A 23,898-nucleotide genomic window follows, 5' to 3' on the forward strand; every position below is an offset into this window, starting at 1 on the left:
TGTCTTTCTCTTTGTGCTTTGTGTCTTTCTCTTTGTGCTTTGTAGGAAGTGTGATATCGTCCTTGGCATTGAATGATTCCAGGCTCCCAGCTGCTGACACACGGGAAGGCTGCAACATAGCAGCGAATTGCACTATGACGCTTCGGCTACGTGCATCTGTGCTCCGTCAGTTCGCGCTCTTCCATCGCCTTCCACGGGACTCGGTCTGCGCGTGAGACGAGCGTGGCACCTGACAAGACTCAGACGCGCGCATCTCTAACGGAAAGGGCTCATTAGCTGGCGGCAGACATCGTAACCTTGGCTCACGTGTACCGTTCTACACCTGCTGCTCAGCAAACGGAAATGTCACGCCGCTACCGATGATACCCGCCTTTGCGACTGAAAGCGTGCGCGAACGTTCTGACAAAGGTTCCGGAATACCAGCTGCTGACAATGCCAATGGCCATACAACTTTTAGAAATGCTATGAACAGGCGTTTTGACGATAACCATCTCGGAGATCTCTGCGACTGCTTATTTGTCCAACCCGTATTGCGACTTCCTCCAACGGTGGCTACGCATTCAGGCTACTTACTCTGCACAAACCGCTGGTTCGGCTCAATGCACTGCTCTCGGATGGCGTGTCGACTTCTACGCGAGGATCGGGCTTGGCGGGGTTGTGTCTGTAGCGGAGGTTCCTTGCAAGCCATCGCCACGTGACCCGTTTCTAGGACGGCACTTTCGCACGTGCCTCACACTGCTTCGCCTTTGGAAGAGCGGAGATAAAAGAACGAGAACTCTCTCGGACCACGGAATTCTCGGCGCGCCAGCAGTGCCATCAGCCGTCGCCTCAGTCACGTTCTGGTGCCTTTAGTCCCTCGCACAGGTTTCAGCGCATTTGCGTGGCGCAACGTTTATTACTACGAGCGTGCAGCCAGCGGATTCCTCTTTTTCTTCCATGCCACTCTGCGTTGGCCTCTGCTTCTCGCCTGACTCGCGACGTGGTCCGTGTTGTGCATTGTTCTTCTTTTTATGAGTGCGGGAGAATGTAATGTTCCCTGGGGCATCCACGGGCCGCGAACGTGGCATACACCACTGCCTACATGTGTGTAGACGACGGGCCGCGCAGTACCATTCCCTATTGAACGGCGCGGCACCACAAAGGGGCAACAACGTGGAAAACGCCGCGGCATTTAGCGCAGTAAAAATCGTTTCCCGGGGAATCTCTGGTCGCGGCTCGTCTGTCACGTGCCTTCGTCAGAAACTGTGGTGAGGAGAAAAGAAGAAAAAGAAAATGCCACAATAACAAAGTAGAGGAGGAGAACACGTGGCACCCTCGTGTAGCTAAAGAATTTCGCTTGTTCTACTTCTGAAAGCGAGGGATACGAATTGCGCGGGCGGGACGAAATAAAGAGAAAGAAAGAGAGAGAGAGAGAGAGAAGAAAAAAAGGATCACGTGGGCGCCTGTAACTATCTCTGGCTTCTTTCTGTTTCTACCCAGGAGTTAACGTGCGGGCCTTTTGTATTCGTTTAGCGTTCGCTTCGGAGAAATACGAGCTGGCGCGCGCGTTAATAAACAACCCGCGAAGAACCAGATCGAACACGCATTCCCCGCTAAGTAGTCGTAAAAGCACAACAGGCGACGGCCAAGAGAAACACAAGCAAACTGCTGGCCAACTGCAGCTCGGGCAACTTTGCCCTCTTAATTTCCGTCATTCGTGGCGTGCCGCAAAGCGTTCGGGGCTCCCGTAAAAGTTTGCCGAGCGCATGAAGTGTTGCAGGCACTAGAAACGATCTCGCATCGAGGCACGAGCTCTCCGTGTATTCCGCCCCTTTTGAGCAAGCTACCGCGCCATGTAGAAATTCGGTGACGCAATGATGTCAAGGATGGTCTGCGATAGTTGAATCGCACACACTACTGGCCGTTCCTGCTCCAGAATGTCACTTGGCGGTGACTGCGAAAACAATATAAAAAGCAATCAAACGTAACAAGCACCTTCCTTTTGTCCGTGTATTGCGTTGCGCTGTAACGAATCCTAACCAGCTTGCCCAACTCGCCGTCTTGATGCAGTAAAAAGCACTGTGGTGAACAAACAGTTCGGGCGCAAATTCACAAAGCGTTTAGCACGTGCGGGCTGCTCGCTGCCTGGATGCCTCGGCCAATATGTCTATTATCGCCCGCTATTTGTGCAGACGCTGTTGGAACACCGTCCTGACCGACGGAAGGCAGTGAAGACACATTTGCGCTTTCTGAAGATGACTCGCCTGTACGAGCATTTTTGACTGCATGGTGCTGTCCGCGCACATGCACACATTCGATGCCTTCCTTTCTCTCTCCCTCTTCTTTTTATTCCCTTGTCGCTCTTCCCCAGTGTAGCGTACCCAACCAGGGGCGGCTTGCACGAACATTTGATAACGAAAATAATAACGAATTTAAGAACGGGTTCTTGTGCGGACTATAGCGTTCTCTATGGAACATTTAAGAACGCTTTCTCAAATTAGTTGTTATTTTCATTATTAAATGTTCGTGCAAGGCGTCCCGGATCCTTTTCTGTTTAACATCCTCTGCCTTCTCCACTTATCTATCTATACGGCGTCTGTCCTTACGAATCGCCCTGACGTGCGAATAGCTCCGCGAATGTGGGCATAGGGCTTATATTCACGTTAATATAGACAAAGGATACAAGTCGCGGAAGGCAGAGAGGTTAACCGGAGACAAAATAAATAAAAATGAAGGCAGGTAGGTTTTAATCAGAATTGCGCCGAATACTTGCGTATGTAAAACCGTTCTATGGCGCACGATGCCGAAAACTTTTACAAAGGTTACAAAACGTCAGAGTGATAATAATTTGAACAAAGCAACAGCACCGGTTTCGCAACGTCAGTTAAGTACTGATTTGGCTAGGTACCGCAATACATTGCATTGCTAACATTCTGGCTGGTGAGTAAAGCAAGTGGATCTCAAGTTGCCTCTTTCATATGCATACATGCAGCAGTAAGCCGTGTATAACAAAACCATTTCAACATTTCTCGTAAATATTGCTCTTAACGTGTTATATTGTATTTCATTCTCACTCCAACAAGCTTTCTCTCTTTTTTCTCTTTGTTTCAGGCGGTGCTTGGACGGACGCCGCGCCTTGGGCGCGCTGAGAAAATCACTTTCACAATTCACTCGGGTGGGTAACGCCGCAGCTGCTAAAGATATATAATAAATAAATTAATTAATTATAATTAGTTACTCGCGGATAAGCATAACGTCAAGCTAAGCGTCTCACCGAAGCTGCTCACGCACGAGAACGACAAGCACTTCAGCCGCCTTCTAGCGCCACCTCCATGGTCCGCCAGGGGGCCTGACTGAATCTGCTCCTTCGACCTCGGGCAGCTTCCCAGCGCCAAAGCCATTTGGTCGACAACGTATCAAGACTTCGTACTCAACAGTGTCCGCGATGAATGAACTGATTTAGAGAGAGTTCTAGGAACAATTTTTGTCTCCATTGTCACCTCCCAGTTTTGGTGCGGTTATGCATGTAGTAACTGTACATGTACAAACGCAGAGATACATACATGTGATTTATAGTGTTCCTGTTTTGCAGACCTCGTGCGCCGCTAACGGCGCCGAGAAACGCCCGCCCTCGAAGAGCTTAAGTTCGTTCACTAGCGTGTTGTTCGTTTGTTTCTCTGTTCCGTATCGCCTACGTGTGCATTTGCATTCTGTTCTATTCCAATTGTGTGTGTGGTGTACGTGTGCATGGTTGAGACAGAGAGAGAGCTGGTCAACTGGTCGCGCATGCGCATGCGCCCACCAGCGCTACGCGTGAGACACCTGAACGCCCGGGTACCAGGGGGCAATGAACAAGCTGAATGAATGGACTAGCATCAGCTGTGCAGCCTAGTACTTAGTAATGCTGTGCGCACAGCAAAAAAAAAAAGGGGGGGGGGCAGCCAAAATGGACACTTGTCCGGTGTAGTTGCTATCTACAGTCGCAGCTGTGCGGCCGACAGCGAAACCTCAGTTTTGGATCAAAGAAATATCGTAGTCGAGGAAAACGCATTCCCTCTGACATTGGCGGTGGCTGGATTCGTTTGCGAGAAGCCAGATCTTTCCTTTTATTTTATTTTTAAATGCCGGCATTAGAGTTTAGCCGAGCGGCGCTTTGTCGGTGTGTAGCGCGTATTTTCGATTGTTAGCTGTCGAGTTGATCCTACGGTGAAAAGGACACGGCGATTGTACGGCGACAGCCACGGAAGCTATATACTGTATACCGCCAGCAAACTCAGAAAAAAGAAAATTATTGCAACAACGTTTAGACAGCGCGAACTGAACAGCTTGTGCCATAAATTTTTATTTTCTATTGAATACACAGTAGAACCGCGAATCGCTCGTTATTTTACCCTGTCACAAGAGTGCCAAGCTTGTGCGTTGAGCTAGTTTGTTTACTTAATTGGTGAAATATTAAGATTCCTTCCCCGCTACACACCGTAAAGGTGCTTCCAACTCAAGGGCTCGTGCTCTTGTAGTAAAGTAATCAGATATTTGACAGTGAATGATTCTATAAGATGCAAATAAATACTGAGAAGTGAAAAAAAAATGTGAATTTGGCATAAAAAAGGCATGACACTGTCACGAAGTGGGGTTCTGCTGGCGTGGTTTGTCTAACTCATTTGATCTTCTTTATGTTTTTCGTTCTCTTCCTTTTGTCAGAATTTTCACAATAAAATAACAATTTTTATCTACTGCATACGTTAGTAATTTACAGTGACGTCGCAGCGAAATTCAAACGTTTCATAGTGGCAAGATTAAGATGCAAGAACTTAACGGGCCCACGTCTTCAATTGGGAAGTTAGGATAGATTCTAGTTCAGTCATTTTACCAATAAGAGAACATAGGCTTTCGTAGTGTGATGCTTGTTACCGTCGTGTAGAGGTTGCTACTACCGTTCCGAAACGTCGATCAATATTGTATCACACCCGGCCAATTCACACGTTGTCCAACAGCATACAACCTCCGTGATTTTTGGGGCGCTTAAGTCAAGCCCGCTAGTAGTTCGAGCAAATGCAGCAGGTAGTGGGAGAGCTGAACAGAACTAGCACTTACGTCGTGATCGCAATCGAAGATTTTGCAGAGCTTAAAGCCGTTAACACTAGGGCAGGAAACGTTGGTCACTCCCAAGCTTCAGTGACAGCTTTATACAATGGTTGCATGAATGTGAACCGCTTTATTTTTGGAATGTCTGTAAGGAGATGAAGGACAGAGTGTGTGCTCATGGTATTTTGCTACGATAGGTTTTACGATAGGTTAGTCATGTCTCGCGAAGCGTAAACAATTAAGTGGACTGCTGTTTGAAGTGTTAATATGTGGATGCACCAAACTATTACAGCCTATAATGACCAAAAATATGCCATTTGCGAAGGTGCCGGAGCGCTCAAAGTTCCGTTACGACAGCCGATTCAGTGCGTGTGCGTATAGATATATGTGTGTGTATTGACAAGATGTCAGACGAGCGTATCTGAGCCACAGGTGAAGTATTCTCGACTAGGGCGCGTTCTAATGAACACGAGGGGTGGTTCTGCCGTGGCTACACGAATTGCCTAGTGTTTCTCACAATGCAGTTGCGCTGTATAAAGCCAATGGCGCGTATAAGATGCGGATTGACATTCGATTCTTTTATCACACTAGGGTTATTTCAGTGCAAGACGCCATGGACAAAAATGGAAACATTTCCCACTAAAAAAGCATAAAGAGTGGCCAGTCGACTAGTAATGTTGTTTTCCTTTAACATAATTTACGACAACTCAGATGTTCAGATGACAGCAGATCTAATTAAAGACTTTCCATAATGCAGTCTAGCAGTGTGGTTGAGTAAGAAGCGTATCAACGCTGTTATTTAGCCACGAACTATTTATATTCACAAACAGAGTCACCCGACTTTTTGGCAGGACGAATGTGTAGACTCATGGAGGAACTCGAAAAATCATATTAGCGCGCTTAACAAAGGATTAGTGCGTGTCGTGTTTTGAAAAACGTGAAACCAGAAGTGCAATTTTGATGATGGTGGTTGCAATTGCACACCCTTTCTGTGTGCGCATGCCAGTCTGATGTACAAAGTCTTTACATTGCATTATTGTTTTTTTAAACGTGACTTCATCGCTTCCTAATAATTTAAGTGTTCTGTTTTCATTCCCATGTTGAAAACAGAATGTCTCAATTCCTTCTAGTTTCTCTCGCTTTTGAAACTTTCTTCATCATTCAAACTACAATATGTAATCATATTTGCTTTGTAATCGGCATTTGTAATTGAAATATCAAGGCTTCATTCGCAATTCATGTGCTTTCGTTATAGTGCCCATTGCAGCAAGGGCACTGCCGTGGTCACGTTGTCAAAGTATGTCGATACAAACAATTAAAACACAGAATAAATTCAAAGCAAACATTTATATCGTGGGCAGGGTCGTGGAACCGATATAACGAGATAACCGAATTTGACGAAGGACCCGCCGTGGCATTTCCCCGAAATTCCGGCAATCTTCTAATCTCGGGCAAATCGAATTGCAGAATCTGCAATCGCTTTATCATGGACGCATGTGCACACAGAAGGCGGATGCAGTCATGAGCTGTGATAGACGTGCCGCAGATAGGGGAGGGCTTGCGTCATCAGATGACGGAAGACCTCTTTCTGTCCGGTGCATAAAGTATTCGAGGTTTACCCGTGAGGAGCGAAGTCAAGTGCATTCAGAAGACCGGAAGACGACGGCCCAAACGCGCAAGTCTTCAATCATTGCCTATGCAGGAGTATAGTGGGGCGCCGCTATAGGTTTACAGAAAACAAGTGCCGGTCGTAAGAAAACGTTAAACAAGCCTGTCTTCAAGTAAGTGCTAAGAAAGTCGTGCGCAATTTATCTGCTTTCGTTTTATTACTTTTCTGATAAGCCCGGTGCGTACTGAATTCTGAAAGAGCGCAAGATATTACGTCATGTTGATAAAAACCTAGCAATACCCTTTAGCATTGCCTTGGAGGCAAGTCTGATTCACAGCAGTGGACAAAACCATGCGATACCTTGGTTCTGTATATCTCACTGGCTTTTCAAACCTTGAATGCGTGCATAAGAACACGAAAGCGGAAGCCGAAAGTTAATGAAAGCAGGCAGAATATGCAGTCGACATCTCAGAATCTCAGAAGCAGCCGAACATTACCGCAGCCTAAGCAGATAGCCTGGAGTTTAGATCTGCAGTTTGGACTATAGCATGTAACACCACCACATTGCTGTACTGCCTTACTGATTCCAGGCAAACGCTATGCGAGTATACAACTCTTCCGTGGAAATCATGCTCCGTAGATTTTTGACGCCGGCTGTACGTTCTGGCTGTATAGTTATTCATTATGGACAGCGCTACACAAAAGAAAGTAACCGGTTGTCCGCTAGCCGTTCTCTCAAATATCTTTCTGCGAAAGAAAAAAGAAAAGAAAAACATAGCTTTCTGTTCACTGCTGTGCTGTTCGTTTTCTTGCGACCGAGCCCCGGTGACTGTGATACGATGATAGTAGTAATTGTGGTCGAGGAGTGAAAGCCACGCAAGCACATAATAGTCTTGGAGAGCGAACCTTACACAGAAAGGAGCTATGCACTTTTCTTTTTCTGTCGAGCTGGTATCTGACCGCGGCGCGTGTGATATAGACGAGACTTTTGTACAGGATCTTTATTCGCGGGGAGACCGTTCGGGAGTGGCCCTTGGCTTCGGGCAAGCCGCACAGAGTATAGACGAAGCGCGCAGTGCAAGAGTTGGGACCCTATGCCGCGAGGCAACGCGAATTGCACACAGAACACAAACGTACCGCGGCAACGAGGTCAACCAGTGGCTTCCAACGCTATGTGCGCGTTACCGCGATGTACTTACTGTAGTTACGTCCGCTTAGCCGCATTTACTAGAACATCGCGTCTTGAGACGCTGTACTACACGTCGCAGAGAACGTGCGAAGGCACTCCGACGAGGTCGACCGAGCCGTTGGCATTTTGTATAGCTGTGGAATGGGCCATTTAACCCAGAGGTTTTTGCTTTCGTTTGTCTGGAATGCATAGGATTTGTGTGCGCGAGGACATTTTGGTACCGTGTGCATGTGTGTAAAGGGAAGCGTATGTGTGGTACGAGTCGTGAATTATTTTTCAGTTTTTCCCGCGGCGGCTGCCTACTCTGTTCTTGTTCGAGTGTGCTTGAGCGCATGTTGATAATGTGCGCGTTATCGCAGCCACTGGCATTTCTTTTTCATAAATAGCTGTTAACGAAATGGTCAAGCATCATAAATACAACTTAGACGAATGAGTTCTGTGAATTCAGTGGGCTGGTGGGGCAATCTCGCCCTGGCAAAAGCACCATGTAGGGAGATAATTGTCTATATATGACAGCAACATGATAACTAAACTGTTGCTTCTGCGAATGGCTAATGGTAGCTTTAGGCTGGAGCCAGGGTAATCACCCCAGAGATGGCTTCAAAACGGTCTTCATTCTCCCTTACCCGAGGCTCCTTTTTTTTTCTATAAGGAAAGTTGAGAAATGACTACTAAACGTTCGTGCGTCTTCGGAAGCGCTGTTTTGGAGCATCTCAAGCAAAGACCTGCATTTTCATTTTTCTTGTATTATGATGTATGGCGCAAAGAGTTGACATTCACTAGAAATATAAAGAAATGTCAAATGGTGTGCCCATTTGTTTACACCCATTCTGTACATGATGTACACACTTGCGTATGCCCATTGTGATCGTTATGTCGTCTGTCAAAACAGGGTTATATACAGTACGTAAAAAAATAATAACAACAATGTCCACTTTTGTTTCTGTTCTTTTTGAGTCGAGAGTGTGAATGGCTAGTCCACTAACTATGCTCTCTTTGTTAAATTTAAGATTTCAGTAGATGTTCCAGTGAAACCGTCTTGTCAAAACGAGCCGAGTCACAGAAAGCTCGGCGTATCATGGCCACGAGACCGTGGCACCTTGCATATCACTGTAAAGTTGTAAAGTGCATTTGGAGGTCTATATGAGACATCGTGTGTCATGCACCATGCTTGCAGAGTTTATAAAACCAAGTGTTATGTGTGCTTGCGTGAACGTGAAGCTTCCATGTCACCTGCCTGCCCATTGCAACATATGCTACCGAACCAACCAGGAAAAAAAAAAGCTTTGCTGTGTCGTGAAGCCGCTGCTCTCCAGCGATTCTTTCCCTTCTTACCTTCGTTATGCTGCCGCCTGCTATACTGGCGCCGCACGATGACTGCCAGCCGAACGCTTTGACATTATCTTGTAGCAAAAACGCACAGTCACGTGATAATTTATACCTGGGATCAACTTTCAGACCGCTACAGATGTACAGAGCGTATTAATGTTGTGCTCGAGTGTTGCGCTGCAGAGCGAAATGTGTTGTCAGCAAGTAGGTTCAAACTACGCTGGTCATGCTTACGTAGGCTGCGTGCGCATGTTACGCCGCCACTGATGACAAGCGTTACGTATGAGGGAGTTTTAGCTTGACGTACAAGTGTTACACTGACCGTGTCAATGTGATATCGAGACGCTAACGGGAAGAGCAGGGCTAGTGGCAACATCTTGTGGCGCTGTTTTCAGTTAGACTGCTTTCCAGCAGCGTTCTCGGTTCGACTTAGAGAAATAGCCTCACCTTGCGGAACTGTTATCGCTTGGAAAAGTGTGAACATGTCCTTTCGAAGGTCACGTCAATGCTGAAATACTTACATCAGCAAATAGGCCACAACGCATTCGAATGCAAGCTTACGCGCATTGCTCGCACAATATGTATCCACCAACTCTGCTGTGCTAGGCTACACTACACCTCCGTTGCCAGGGTAATAACGTAACGGTAATGCGATTAACGCCGGTGTGCAATTCTGGCCACCGTGGAATTCCACCATGTTTTTCTTATTTCAGCCAATCAAAGAAGCTGTGACCCAATTTTGAGCCAACCAGAGAAGGCAAAATGGCGGAATTCGACAACGTGGCCAACTTAAACAGCGTCCCCTGGTGGCGAAGTTTTGTGACGATGTGTAGGATAAGGCCGTGTTCGAAGTGTATTTGCGCTGTCCTGCTTTCCTTGACAGAAAATAGGCAAAATCAACAGCCGTGGTTGAGTTTTCAATCTAGCAGGTAAGAACTGCAATGTCGCACAGTAGCACAGTGCGACTTTGGTTGCACACAGCGTCACAAGATGTCGCCATTGCATAGCTGGTGTTCCCGGGCACGTCTCAGTATTACTAATACGGTAACGATCGGTAATAGACGTGCATATGGCACCTGTTACCTCTGTCGTTATATGACCCAAGCACTCACGTCCAAGCATCACTTTTTTCGCTCTGTAGCATACTGTACGAGCGCCCTATATACGCAAGGCTGAGCGACAGGCTCTGTGAAAGACTGCGAGCTCTTTCGTTCGTTATCGAATGATACCTTTATAATCGTTGCCACAACCATGTGAAAGATTTTAATAATCGAATTAATTTAGAGTAGGGTGGGAAGAGGATTCCTGTTCACGGCATAACTGTGTCAGATGACGGAAAATTCTGTGCTGTCAGCTGCCTCATGTGTTACGAGTTAACGCATGCTTCTTGCTAGTTGTTGAGTTCCGCATGTGGACTTGTTAATCAGTTTGTGATCGAGCAGGCAAAATGAGAGCAAAACAACACTTTGCTCCAGTTTGACAACGCATGGCACATTAATGTTATTTTTTTCTCTTGTAGTGATGACGCTGCCAAAATTATGCATAAGACAGAGGTTCACAGGAAGATGAAGACAAGAGGTAATTTACATTATAGCTATTGCAGAACTAAGGACAGCTGGGCGTAACACATAGCTATTCGCGAAACTTAGCACGCCCTGCTTCCATTGGCGACAAGCGAGGCTTTATCGTGGCAGCTGAATATAACACGTGAAACAATGTGTAAGCACTTTTTTTATATATATATAGGGACATCTCGGAACGTTTTGCGGTTGAAAAGTTGCAGCGCCCACAGGTTTGCACGATGGCACGCGCAACATAGAGTTGCGTTCAGGCAAAGGCTCGTCAACGATGTTGTTTTTAACTATTAGAACACGCATCCGTGGTTAATGGGGCATTCGTAGTGAGATCACAGCAAGACATCATTTCTTAATCTCGCCATTTTCTGCGCTAGGCTTAAATATGTACCATACATAGCTTTGTTGAGCTGGAATTAAGTGCTGTCAGTATATTTCTGTCAGAAGTGTGTGTTTGTGGTGCTTTCTTGTATTCCCGTCATTTAAATGAGGGTGCGTACTTGGGTCCCAGTGTCTGAGTTAGCTGCTGCAGTTTGTATCAAAAGAAAAAAAAATATGTTATAGGAAGTAACACACGTGAACTGCTTTGCAGCCAAAACCACGAACCACTGCCCCCGTATACTCAAAGGCGCTTCGATATTGTAACGTTGTTCATGTTTCATGGCCAAAACACGGCTGCTAGTTCACTGCTTTTGAAGGGAAAAAAAAGCAAAAGTTAGTGCTCTAGTTCCACTTCGGACAAACCAGGGTGTTTTTTCAGCTCGAGCTGTGCTCGACGCGATGTTTTTCCTGCGTTTTCTTGCTTCCACGTTTCGTCCGTGCAACTTCTGCTCTGCCGTCTCCCGAGTGCTGTTGTCGTGCAAAAAAACATGCCTTCCTCCAAGTCGGAACGTCACACTGCTGTCCAATGTCACTCACGCTCGTACCCTTGTAGATTACTCTTTTTTCAGCTCACGCAGACCAAGAGTTTCTACTCGTTGTCTTTGCTACAAACATTAGGAGTTCTGTTAATGCGTCGAAATTAGTAAACCGAAAGCCTTTCACAGACGAAAGTAGAGCCACACGAAAAAGCCCGGTTAGGTATTGTTACGTCAGAAACGATAGCAGCACCGGCATGCCGAACAATCAGAAAGTTCTAACTAAATAAAATCGGTGCGCAGCCCTTTCCTTTAAGCGTGGCTTGCCGGGTGTCTTAAGGCCAAGATCGCAAATGTGCATTCATGGCAGCAACCTTGCTTGTACGTTTGAATAGAGCTTTACTCTGCGCTATTGTGATGTAACCAACTTTCGTCCTGTTGCTAATGCACCGTCAACAGAAAGTCATATGGATTATTTTTGTCCGGATCAGATCTTTGTAAAGTGCGTGTCAAAGCTACGCAAGTCAATGTGCACGTTGCAAAAGCATTTGTTCGAGCCGTATATTGAGCTACCGTAATGGTCATGTCTTTCTATTGCTCTGGGGAGCAAAGAAGGCAGCACCAGCTCTATAAATATCGCCCTTGGAAATTTTTTTCATCGACCTTCAGTATCGAATTTCTACGGTTAGCTTGCTGATGTGTGTAGAAAATACGCAATTTGTTGCAAGGGCTGAACTCCAGGAGCGCGGCGGTAGCCCGCTGCAAGGTATGGAGTCGGTTCCGCTGACGTGTGGACTAGCTTGCTTACTTTTGAGAGTGGCTCTACAGTTCGTAAGCCGCGCGACCAAGTTCATCATTCGGTGCGTGTTCGGCCCACGAGGTCACCGTGTACCCTGATATAGTACGTGTCCCCGTATCATAGCCTTTAAAATCTATAAGAACAAAAATACATACACGAAAATAAAGCTGCACTTTATTTTGACCTGTCCGACAATTCACGACTCTGTATTTTCTACTCCGCCTTTTTCGAGTGCCCGGTGCTTGTGTGTTTTGAACTATTGTATTATAATAATTATTATACCGCTGTTGTGTGACTACATTGTAACATATTATACCGGAGTAAAAGTGGTGTTTCATACACAATAAAAACTGAAAGGTATTTCGTCTTTGAGTCTTTCCTCTGCTTTTATATACAGGTTGTCCCGGCTAACTTTAGACCGAGCTTAAAAATATGCAAATGACACGTAGCTGGGCAGAACAAAGATAATGTTGTTTGCCGTCGCTTGGAGATGCTGAAACTATATTTTTCACTACGCCTAATTATATAATTAGTCTTAAATAATTAACTTACCAAATATTATAACTAGAGAAAAAATGTGAATGACAAAATTGTAGAGCGACATGGAAAACTCTCGATACAGTTTTCTGGTGCTCAATACGTGCCACATAAAAGTGTTTTTCTGAGCCTGAAAGAAGCCCGATAATGCACGCAAAATTGCCGCGCGACTGGCCGCTCGAAGCACCCTACCCGTATTCACGGGCTTCTTTCACGCTCGGAAAAGCTTTTATGTATCACGTATTAGGGAACAGAAAGCTTTGTCGGGAGTTTTTCATGCCGCTCTACTATTTTCTCATCGACACTTTTCATCTAATAATAATATTCGAGTACCTAACTAACTAATTAATTAATTAAAACTAATTATATAATTAGGTGTAATGAAACAACAGCTTGAGTATCACCAAGCGATGGCAACCAACACCTCCCTTGTTCTGTCAGCTACGAGGCATTTGCATATTTTTAAACTCTCGCTAAGGTTAGCTGGGCCACCCTGTATATACAGTTAATGCGAGTTAATGCGACAGCTTCGGACTAAAGAGCCACAAATAAATAAGGCTATAAGAGGCTATACTCCTTCATACAGGCTGTTTCTTCCAGAGCTGTGCATAAATAAGCAATTTAAATAAATAAATAAATAAATAGAAAGCAAATAGCGGCTGTCTCTGCCACGCGAAGATTCGCACCGCCTCAGGGACTTCCCTTCGATGTTGGACAACGTTTCATTCTCGCCTCGATCTTGCATGGGCAACTCAACAAAAATTTACGGACACTTTCGCATACGGTAATGAGGGATGAAGGCGAAAGCCTGCGCGCTCGCGAGACATTTATAACATTACTTGACACTTTCATTCGAATGCGTTGTACTTGCTATTATTATTCTCTCACCAAAGGTCGCATATACGAGTGCCTTAATTAACTCTGCGTTAATTAAGTGTTTCTTAATTTGTATCGCCCTAATTACCACAAAGGGCCGCGCAATCGACTCCCACCAAGGGTCGAGGGCGCGCCTCCCACCAGAGGTCGTCGGTTTGAGTGCCTTAATTAACCGTATTTTAATTAACTGCACCTTAGTTCACTTCGCATTAATTAACACCAAAGGTAGCAAGTTCGACTCTCGACCTTCATGACGTCATTTGGAATCCAACTTGGAGATATGAGTACTGCGAGCCAGGACGCGTCGCGTCGAGCTCCCGCAATTTGCTCAAATTAAGTGTGATTTTTGCGGAACCAGTGCCATCGCACCGCGGCATCACGTTTATGAAGATATATGCTTCACTTCAAGACCATTTTCGACCCTGTGAGTCCATTTGGTGCACTACCGCGAGGACTTTTATGCCCGAGGCGGGCGCTACGTCGGCTAACCCTAACGCCGTACCCGCCGACGAGCTCGCCGCTTGGACGGACGCCGGGGCTCCCGCCGGCACAGAGACATCTACCCAAGCCTTGCCAACGGCACTACAATGAATTACGAAGTGATCGGCCGAGAAATCGACCCATCGGAGGTGTCCGTCAGGAACGGGTGGTGCGACATCGCCCCACGAAGAACAACCAAGCCTAAGCCTAGCATCAACGTGGCTGCCAACGTGGCAGCCTCCGGTGCCAGAGAGAAAGCACCCAAGCCCTTGTCGGCCCGTAAAGAAATCATCAAGGCAAGTAGAATACCTTTACTCCCACAAAACGAGACCAAAGTAGCAATTCGCATCCGCGGCGGACTGAACATCGCCAAAACCGGACACGTAGCAATTGTGCAGGCCATTCAAGAAGCAGCCGGACTCGAACCGACGCAGTGCGACGGGGACACGATTTGCCCCAACCTCAAACAGAACATCATGGCCGTGAGTTCCCCGCTGCCCGAGAACGTCAAATTCAGAGCGTCACCATCGCCGGGCATACGTACGAGGCCTTCCCCTACCAGACTGCACCGGACGACATGTGCAAGGGAGTCATTCGCAACATTCCGCTCCACCACACGCAAGAAAGCAAAACCAGGCCCGTCGTCAACCAGAGAAACCCCCTCGCACTGACGGCGAAGCGCACTAAGGAAGCCGGGACGGTGATCGTGGTCTTCGACGGATACGAAGTTCCCAACCACGTGATGTACGGAAGTGCATGGGTAGAGTGCTCGCTCTACAGGAAGCAGACCGCCATATGTCAGGCTTGTGGCAAACTAGGGCACCGAGCAGACGTATGCCACACACCGGAGAAGCAGACTTGCAGTGACTGCGGTATTCCAGACCCCGGAGCAGATCACGCTTGTGAAGAAGTCTCTTGCGCGCTGTGCGGCGAGAAACATCCCACGGCCAGCAAGGAATGCAAGAGCAGATACCAGGTCCCGTACGTCGTACGCAAGCGAAGAATCGAGAACAAGCAGGCAGCCATTGCGTCTAAGAAACTTCGAGAAAAAGCGACGAGTCTTTTAAGGCAAAACGACACAGGTGCGGCGCAGCAGCCAGACGGACAGCGCGAGCCCAGGGGAAGCTCCAGATCCAGAGAGAGTTCGGGATCCCGATCGGCCAGCAGAGGTCGCAGGAGCCGCTCCCGCACATCGGGGAGCCGGAGCCGCTCCTCATCGGGGGTGCGTTTCGCACCCGCGGCCGGAGCCAACAGCTGGGCCCAGCGAGTCAAGGCGACAACGGGATGCCAGGCCTCCGCCACGGCAGGGACGCTGCCCACTCACTGCGGGTCACTGAGGGACCAATCTCAGGTGAGCTTGCAAGCGCGGTCAGAGAATAATGTACAAAAAGACATCTTAGAGAGAATCAAAGCACTCGAGCACGAGAACGCTCAACTCAGGCGCGCTATGACAGAACTGGCTAACGAAAACAGATTGCTTAAAACGCAAATCGGCACACCAAATGCACAGACACAGGACACGCACATGGACACTTCACCCAGTCCTAATCCCTCCAGCGTAGCGGAATCAGAAACGGCTAGTCAAACCCCGTCCGCGGGCACACCAGCCACCAAGAAACGCAAGGCGAAGGCCACGGAATGCGACACGCCTGCCAAGGTCATAGACGGTAAATTGGACAAGATCCTTGGTTCCCTAGGTCAACTCCAATTCGATGTCGAGTCACTAAAGAAGGGGCACGACAGACTAGTAGAGGCGGTCGACGGCCTAACAAGCAGGGTAGAAATGATAAAGAAGGGCTTCAGCGCCAGGATCGAGGGTCTCGAGAGAACCGTCTTTACTCACTCCATGGCACCGGTAAACTCACCCGCCTCACCCATGGTCAGAAGGAACACTGCAACAAGCGATATCATCACACCCAAAATGGCGGTAAAGTCTGCAACCATAGTAGAAAGCAGAAATGGAGAAGGCAAATAAGCGAGAACCAGCCGAAAGGCACCAAGCGCAAACGAGCAATCAAGGCAAGCTTATAATCTGGCAACGGAATTGTCGCGGATTCCGCAAAAAGAAATCGGTCCTGCAACAACACATCAGACACACTACAGATAAACCGGACATCATACTCATTCAAGAGACCAACACCGACACACCCACACTTCCAGGATATGAAACAATTGCCGTTCCACCCACAAAAGCCTGCAGCGGCATAGCGACGTTTATCAGTAACAGGCTCGCGTGGGCCGAAATTGACAGAAGCAATTCGGACAGCAAATGCGAGCACCTGTCCATCGAAGTCTTTCCCAAAAGCAAAAAGGCCAAGAGCATACTAGCACTCAACACATACAGCAGCATAAACCACAGAATGCAAAGTTTCAGAAGACTGTTGAAGAAGGCCAGGGACAAAGGCGGGGACAGCCCGCTGATTATTGCCGGAGATTTCAACGCCCCAAACGTAGAATGGGGCTACGGCGTCACCAACGTCAAAGGCAGAAATCTTGCCACCGATGTGGAAGAGATGGAGCTCAACCTGATCACGTCCGCGCTCTACCCCACCAGGATGGGCAACTCTGTCTCGAGGGACACCACTCCAGACCTCACGTTCGTCCTCAACACCGAGGGGGCCACCTGGCATAATACCGGTGACGACCTCGGCAGCGACCATTACATTGTGGAAACGTCAATAGCAATCGCCTTGAAACCACTACGAAAATGGAGACACACGGATTGGGATGCGTTTAAGACAGGTAAGAAAGGAACGTACCGACAAGCCCGCTACACTAGAACAATGGACTCAAGAACTCATGGAGGACGCCCGCAACGCGATCAAAGAAATAGAAACAGATATCCAGACAATCGGGATGGACGCTAAGCTCGCTCACATGCTGGAAGCGAAAAGATCCATATTGCAGAGATGGCGTACCCAGAGACTCAATAGAAGACTTAGGAAAAAGGTCGCACTACTGAACAAGGACATTGAGCACCACTGTCTGGTACTCTCCAACCAGCAATGGGGCGAAGTATGCGCAAGGGCCGATGGCAGCATGACATCGGGAAATACCTGGAACCTGCTCAAACACCTTCTTAACAAAGGTCAAACCAGGAGCTCCCAGACCAAGGCGGCTGACAAGATAGCGGAACGCGAACTGAGAAACTCCAACGAGCAGGAATTTATGGCAAGACTTGCCGAGAGATACATGCCACTCTCCAGAAGCCACGAAAACGAGGCCGAGGCACCCGGTTCACCGTACACGGGCGCGGAGAACCCCGATCTCGACGAACCCTTCACCCTTGAAGAAATCAGGACCGTCCTTCAAAACCTGAATGGCACATCGGCTCCAGGTCCGGACGGTATTAGTAACAAGGCTCTTCTTAACTTGGACGAAGACTCCGCCCGGTTCCTAGCGGAACGAATCAATCAGGTCTGGGCTTCCGGTAGGGTCCCGCCGGAATGGAAGAACGCCACCACGGTTCTCATCCCAAAGCCCAACAAGCCCTCGGGAGTCGAGAACCTCAGACCCATATCCCTCACGTCGTGCGTGGGTAAGGCTGCGGAACACGCCGTTCAAAACAGTCTCCAGATTCCTCGAAAACAAGGGACTGTTACCACACACCTTCATCGGATTTAGACCCGGTCTATCAACTCAACACACCATGATTTTAATCAAGCACCAAATCATTGATGACTCCATTAGAAACGCCAAGGCCATTCTCGGGTTGGATCTCGAGAAAGCCCCCCCATTCGATAACCTCTCCCACCAATACATTGTGGACACCATTTCCGACCTCAACCTCGGTGCTAGATTCCACGTGTACGTCAAGTCATTCTTGGATAACAGGACGGCTACGCTCCGATTTGCCGACCTCTCCACGGAGACACTCTCGCTGGGGAGCAGGGGCAACCCCCAAGGCTCGGTCATCTCCCCTATGCTTTTCAACTTTACCATGGCGAAACTTGCTGAGAAACTCGGACCGATCCACGGGCTCGACCACACCATATACGCAGATGATATCACCATGTGGGTCTCCAAAGGAACCCCGGGCATGGTACAGGACATCTTGCAAGAAGCAGTGAATACCGTAGAAGATTTTCTAATTCCCACAGGGCTCAGATGCTCGCCTACCAAGTCGGAGCTGCTCGTACGCAGACCCACGCAGAAGGGCCGCAGGCCATACTTGTCAGACTTCGATTATAATAAAGAAATTACCGCACGGACCAATTCGGGACACGCCATACCGTGCGTCGACAAAATCAGAGTCCTGGGTATGATCGTAGAGGCTAAAGACGTCAATGCCTCTACGGTACAGAAGCTCATCACCAAGACCAACAACGCTATCGGGCTCATCAGAAGAATTGCAAGTAGACACAGGGGCCTCAAGGAACATAATCTCATCGAACTCATACACGCGTTCGTCATCTGTCACTTCGCATACGTTGCGGCAATGCTCAATTGGTCACGATCCGTAAGAGACAGACTTAATGCCCAAATCAGAAAGGTCACCAAGCAAGCCCTCGGAATTCCGACCAGCACCAGCAACGAGAAGCTGGAGCACCTGGGCATGCACAACACCCTGGAAGAAATTGCCGAAGCCCAGCAGCGCGCCCAACTTGCTAGGCTTTCGACGACGCCTCCGGGGCTCACGATCCTAGGGAAGCTAGGCTTTGCTCAAGGAAACATAGAAGAAGACTTTGCGGACCTCCCACGGGACATCCGTGCCAAGATCACGGTACGACCTGTGCCCAGAAACGTACACCCCGAAAAAAAAAACAAGGGCAGACGACAAGCGAGAGGACAATTCCTCCTTAACCAAGCCTCGGCGAACCGCGAACGTTCAGCTTTTGTGGACGCGGCTGCATACGCGCGAAACAAAGCTTTCGCAGTGGCGGTTGTGGACGGCCGCGGATCCACAAGACAGGCAGCCACGGTAATCGCAAGGAAGCCTGAACAGGTCGAACAGGTTGCGATCGCTGTTGCGCTCACCGACGACAATCTTTGCCATATCTACAGCGACTCCATAGCCGCTATCAGAGCTTTCCAAAAGGGCACGGTCTGCGCACAGGCTCTCAGAATTGTTACAAAGAAAGAGATTAAGAAACACGTCATATACTGGTTCCTGGCACACTTAGGACCAAAGGTCGGCGACGTCACAAACCTTGACGAGGCGGCACACGAGACTGCGCGCGCGCTTACAGACCGCGCTGCTTCACCCGACCACTCGGAGAACAAGGACGCCCCCACTACATACAATGAAATCACTAAACTCTACTATCTACAACGTAGAGAGTATAGCACGCCACACCGCACGCTCACTCGAGCTCAAGCGGTTACACTCAGAATGCTACAAACAGACACATACCCTACGCAAAACAGACTACACCATTACATGCCTGAGCTCTACGACAAGTCTTATTGCACCAATTGTAATAGATCCCTTAACGTATATCATTTACTCTGGCCGTGCTCGCAAGCTCACATAAACTACGAACAGGACAAGCGCAAGTTTGAAGAAGTAATCCGGAGCGAAGAACTCGCTCCCCAACTCTGGGCCGTCCAGCAGGTCCACGACACCGCCAGGAAACTCAACCTCACGGTTCCGTCGTGGGAGACGCCCACTCCCTGAGATCCCAGAGCTCTCGTGGCCTGCAGGACCTCGAATAAAGTTGATTTCCTCCCTGCCTTGGAGATATGACCGGTTCACCCATATACCCATGCTGGGTCGTGGGTTCGCGAATGCCTTGGTTAACTTAGCCTTAACTAACACCAAAGGCCGTCTCTTCGACTCGCACCAAAGGTCGTGGGTCCGACTCTCGACCTTAACGATCTCATTTGGAATCCAACTTGGAGATGTGACCGGTTCGCCCACACATCCATGCTGGGTCATGGGTTCGAGTGCCTTAGTTAACTTTGCCTTAACACCAAAGGCCGTCGCTTCGACTACCACCAAAGGTCGTGGGTTTGACTTTCGACCTTCACGATGTCAATTTTTAACCCAACTTGGAAACATCGCCGGTTCGCCCATATTCTTCACATGGGTTCGACTTCCACCAAAGGTCGACGATTCGGCTCGCACTAAAGGTCGTGGTTTCGACTCTCGACCTTCACGATATCGATTTTTAATCAAACTTGAAGATATCGCCGATTCGCCCATATTCTCCAAATGGCTTCGACTTCCACCAAAGGTCGAAAATTCGACTCGCACCAAAGGTCGTGGGTCCGACTCTCGACCTTCACGATGTCAATTGGAATTCAACTTGGAGATATCACTCGTTCGCCCATATTCTCCAAGTGGGTTCGACTTCCACCAAAGGTCGACGATTCGACTCGCACCAAAGGTCGTGGGGGTCCTAATCTCGACCTTCACGATGTTAATTGGAATCCATCTTGGAGATATCCATATTCTCCAAATGGGTTCGACTTCCACCAAAGGTCGAGGGTTAGACTTTCGACCTTCACGATGTCAATTTTTAATCCAACTTGGAAATATCGTCGGTTCGCCCGTATTCTCCAAATGGGTTCGACTTCCACCAAATGTCGTGGGGTCCGAATCTCGACCTTCACGATGTCAAATGGAATCCAACTTGGAGATATCACTGGTTCGCCCATATTCTCCAAATGGGTTTGACTTCCAGCAAAGGTCGAGGGTTCGACTCACGCCAAAGGTCATGGGTTCGACTCTCGACCTTCACTATGTCAATTGGAAGCCAGCTTGGAGATATCACCGGTTCGCCCATATGCTCCACATGGATTCGACTCCCACCGAAGGTCGTGGGTTCCAGGGCCTTAATTACTTACATAGTAATTAACTTTGTCCTAATTAGCTTTACCTTATTTGCACCACAGGTCATGCTGACGCTTCTTCGCCTCGGCTTCACGCTTTCTTATAAAGAAATTGATGACCTAATTCGCGCTAATTAACACCACAGGTCGTCACTTCGCCTCCCACCAAAGGTTGAGGGTTCGACTCGCTCTAAAGGTCGCGGGTTCGACTCTCGACCTTCTCGATGTCAATTGGAATCCAACTTGGAGATATGGCCGACTCGCACATATTCTCCAAATGAGTTCATCAGCATCATCAGCAGCAGCAGCAGCCTGGCTACGCCCACTGCAGGGCAGAGGCCTTTCCCGTACTTCTCCAACTACCCCGGTCATGTGCTAATTGTGGCCATGTCAATGTAAACTTCTTAATCTCATCCACCCACCTAACTTTCTGCCGCCCCCTGCTACGCTTCCCTTCTTTCGGAATCCAGTCCGTAACCCTTAATGACCAAATGGGTTCGACTACCACCAAAGATCGAGGCTTCGACTCGCATCAAAGGTCGAGCGTTCCCGTTCTTTAATTCTATCTTAATTAACTGTGCCTTAATTATCTCTGCCTTAATTAATACCACAGGTCATGCTGACGCTTCTTCGCGTCGTCTTCACGCTTTTTAATAAAAAAATTGATGGCCTAATTCGCCCTAATTAGCCCCACAGGTAGTGGCTTCGGCTCCCACCAAAAGTCGGAGGTTCGACTCCCTACGAATTTTGTTGCCATAACGCCGGACATAGGATTTTTCGACCCATGAGTCACCTGAGGCTTTCGCCTTAATTATCAAATCACGTCCACAACAACGTGCCTAGATCGCCGTGCACAGAGATGTTCCACGTATGCACTACGCGTACGCCACCATTCATGCAGAGGCGTGACAACATGGAGCGTGCGTGAACGACATCGACCACAAAAGCCACCGCCCAAAGCCTTGCGACACCGAAAGGAGCATCGTCACTCACAGGCGTCGTTCCAACATAATTGAGTGCAGTAATATTTGAGCAGTTTTATAACGCAAGCGTAAGCTCTTGTGGTATCTTCATCCAATTCTCTGCACGATGGCTTGCATAACAATTGCGAGGCGCTATGGGATCAGGCCCGCCATGGCACACACTCCCCAGTATAAGCATCCAATCATACCACTGCAGTCTTTGCCCATGACGATCTAAGATTGTCAATGTTTAGATCGCCAATTAAACACGTATTAAGCGTTGACTTGCCGGTTGCAGCCTACAAACATTACAACGACGGCGTGATCAAGACGCGGCAGATCTATATAACTACCAACCGACAAGGAACGACGTCGTAAATGCGTCGCACCGGAAACAAAGCAAGGCCCGTCGTTCCAAAAGCCTCACCGTCACGCGTATCGGAGAACAGCAATCGTGTGCTCCGGGCGTCGCCGGCTATCTTCTGCCGCCAAGCCATGCCAGCACAGCGGCGGCGGTTCGCAGGGAAAATCTGCGCGCTTGACACTAGTAGCGTTGCGAGACGCGCCGTAAATAACGGCTCCGGGGGGGATTTCCCCGTTGCCCGTTCGCCATTAGCGCTACTTCATTTTTATAACGTTCTCTCTTCCGCGGTACGCTGATCGAGCGCCGCCGATAAGTCACGCGCCAGTTGAGGTCACGTCCGCGCGGCACACCCGACCACGGCGACGGACGGATGATCGGCGGCGAGGGCGGACCTTGTCGCTGTTGCGCGCCGTCGCAGCAGCCGCGGGACGCGAAAGAGGTTGCTGCAGCATGAGTCACTGCACCAGGAAACAGCTAGCGTGAGTGTGAACGAGGAAGAGGAGGAGGAGACGTGTGGCCGCGACACAAGAGATGAGAGAAAAAAATAATAAAAAAGGCCGCCCGCTTCTCGACTATCGCTCGCGCTACGCGGGGCGACAGAGCGCAGCGCGCGGTCACACGCGGCTCTGATTTATGGGACGCCTGGCGAAGGGTACAACCAACAGCTGAAACTTCTGCCACGAGGAGGAAGCAACAGTGCCTCCCCCCCCCCCCTCCCCGCTCTGGCTCGGCTCGGCTCGGCTAGGTGAGCGGAAAGGAAAGGCGCGACCGTTGCCGTTCCCACTCGCGCGTCCGGCGGGCCAGCCGAGCCGGCAAATCGACACGTTCGACAGTGACGAGCTCGAAGCCAGCGGAGGAACACAATGAGAGATGCCCCGCCGACAGCACTAGTCCCACGGTGGCCGGGTTTCCTTGACGGTGGTATGTGTCGGCCGGCCTGCCTGGCACCGGATCGCTTGCGTACCACCGCGCCCTCACTCCCCGCTTCTCACCTTGTACCCTACATAGTCAGCAGAAAGGTGTGACGATGTCGCGCCTTCCCCCTCGCTTCTTTCTCTCTCGTCTCGGTCTGGATCGTGTCCAGGTGTACGTATCGTTGACGGGGATAGTATAGAGGCAGAAGGCAACTCCACGAGGATTTAGCAGCACTCTGGTTAGTTCCCTCTCCACCTAGAACTGTTGCGAACGGCTCTCGCCCCCCAACGCCCGGTCCCACGTTCGTTTCAGTTTCACTGACGGCAGACGTTTACCGCGCATGGCAATACGAGGCGGTGAAGAACGTGGCGACGTCGCAAAGCCGTTCAAGCGCGAATAGTGTTTGCTGTCTATGCACGTAAGGCTGGCTCTAAACTGTAGGTTGGCCGTGTGCATTTCCAAGCGTCGCTTCGCAGGTCCTTCTCCTGTTCGCCGGCGATTTCCGCGCTTCACTGGTGTCGGAATTTTGAAACAGACACCTGATCTGCTGCAAAAACACTACGTTATCG

At 49.0% G+C, this 23,898-nt stretch overlaps 2 protein-coding genes across 3 annotated transcripts in view; one reads left to right on the top strand and one right to left on the bottom strand.

Annotated features, from left to right (window-relative positions):
• The window catches only part of LOC142582849 (uncharacterized), a 203,115-nt gene extending 199,938 nt beyond the window's left edge, over positions 1 to 3,177 (top strand). For both annotated transcript variants that reach the window (XM_075692929.1, XM_075692930.1), the window contains exon 5: positions 3,091 to 3,177. The gene's annotated coding sequence lies outside the window, so the exon portion shown is untranslated. The remainder of the gene's footprint in view (positions 1 to 3,090) is intronic.
• The window catches only part of LOC142582853 (uncharacterized), a 365,477-nt gene that overhangs the window by 334,110 nt on the left and 7,469 nt on the right, over positions 1 to 23,898 (bottom strand). The window lies entirely within an intron of this gene.

Source organism: Dermacentor variabilis, chromosome 5 (genome assembly GCF_050947875.1).
Source record: "Dermacentor variabilis isolate Ectoservices chromosome 5, ASM5094787v1, whole genome shotgun sequence".
Taxonomy (NCBI): domain Eukaryota; kingdom Metazoa; phylum Arthropoda; class Arachnida; order Ixodida; family Ixodidae; genus Dermacentor; species Dermacentor variabilis.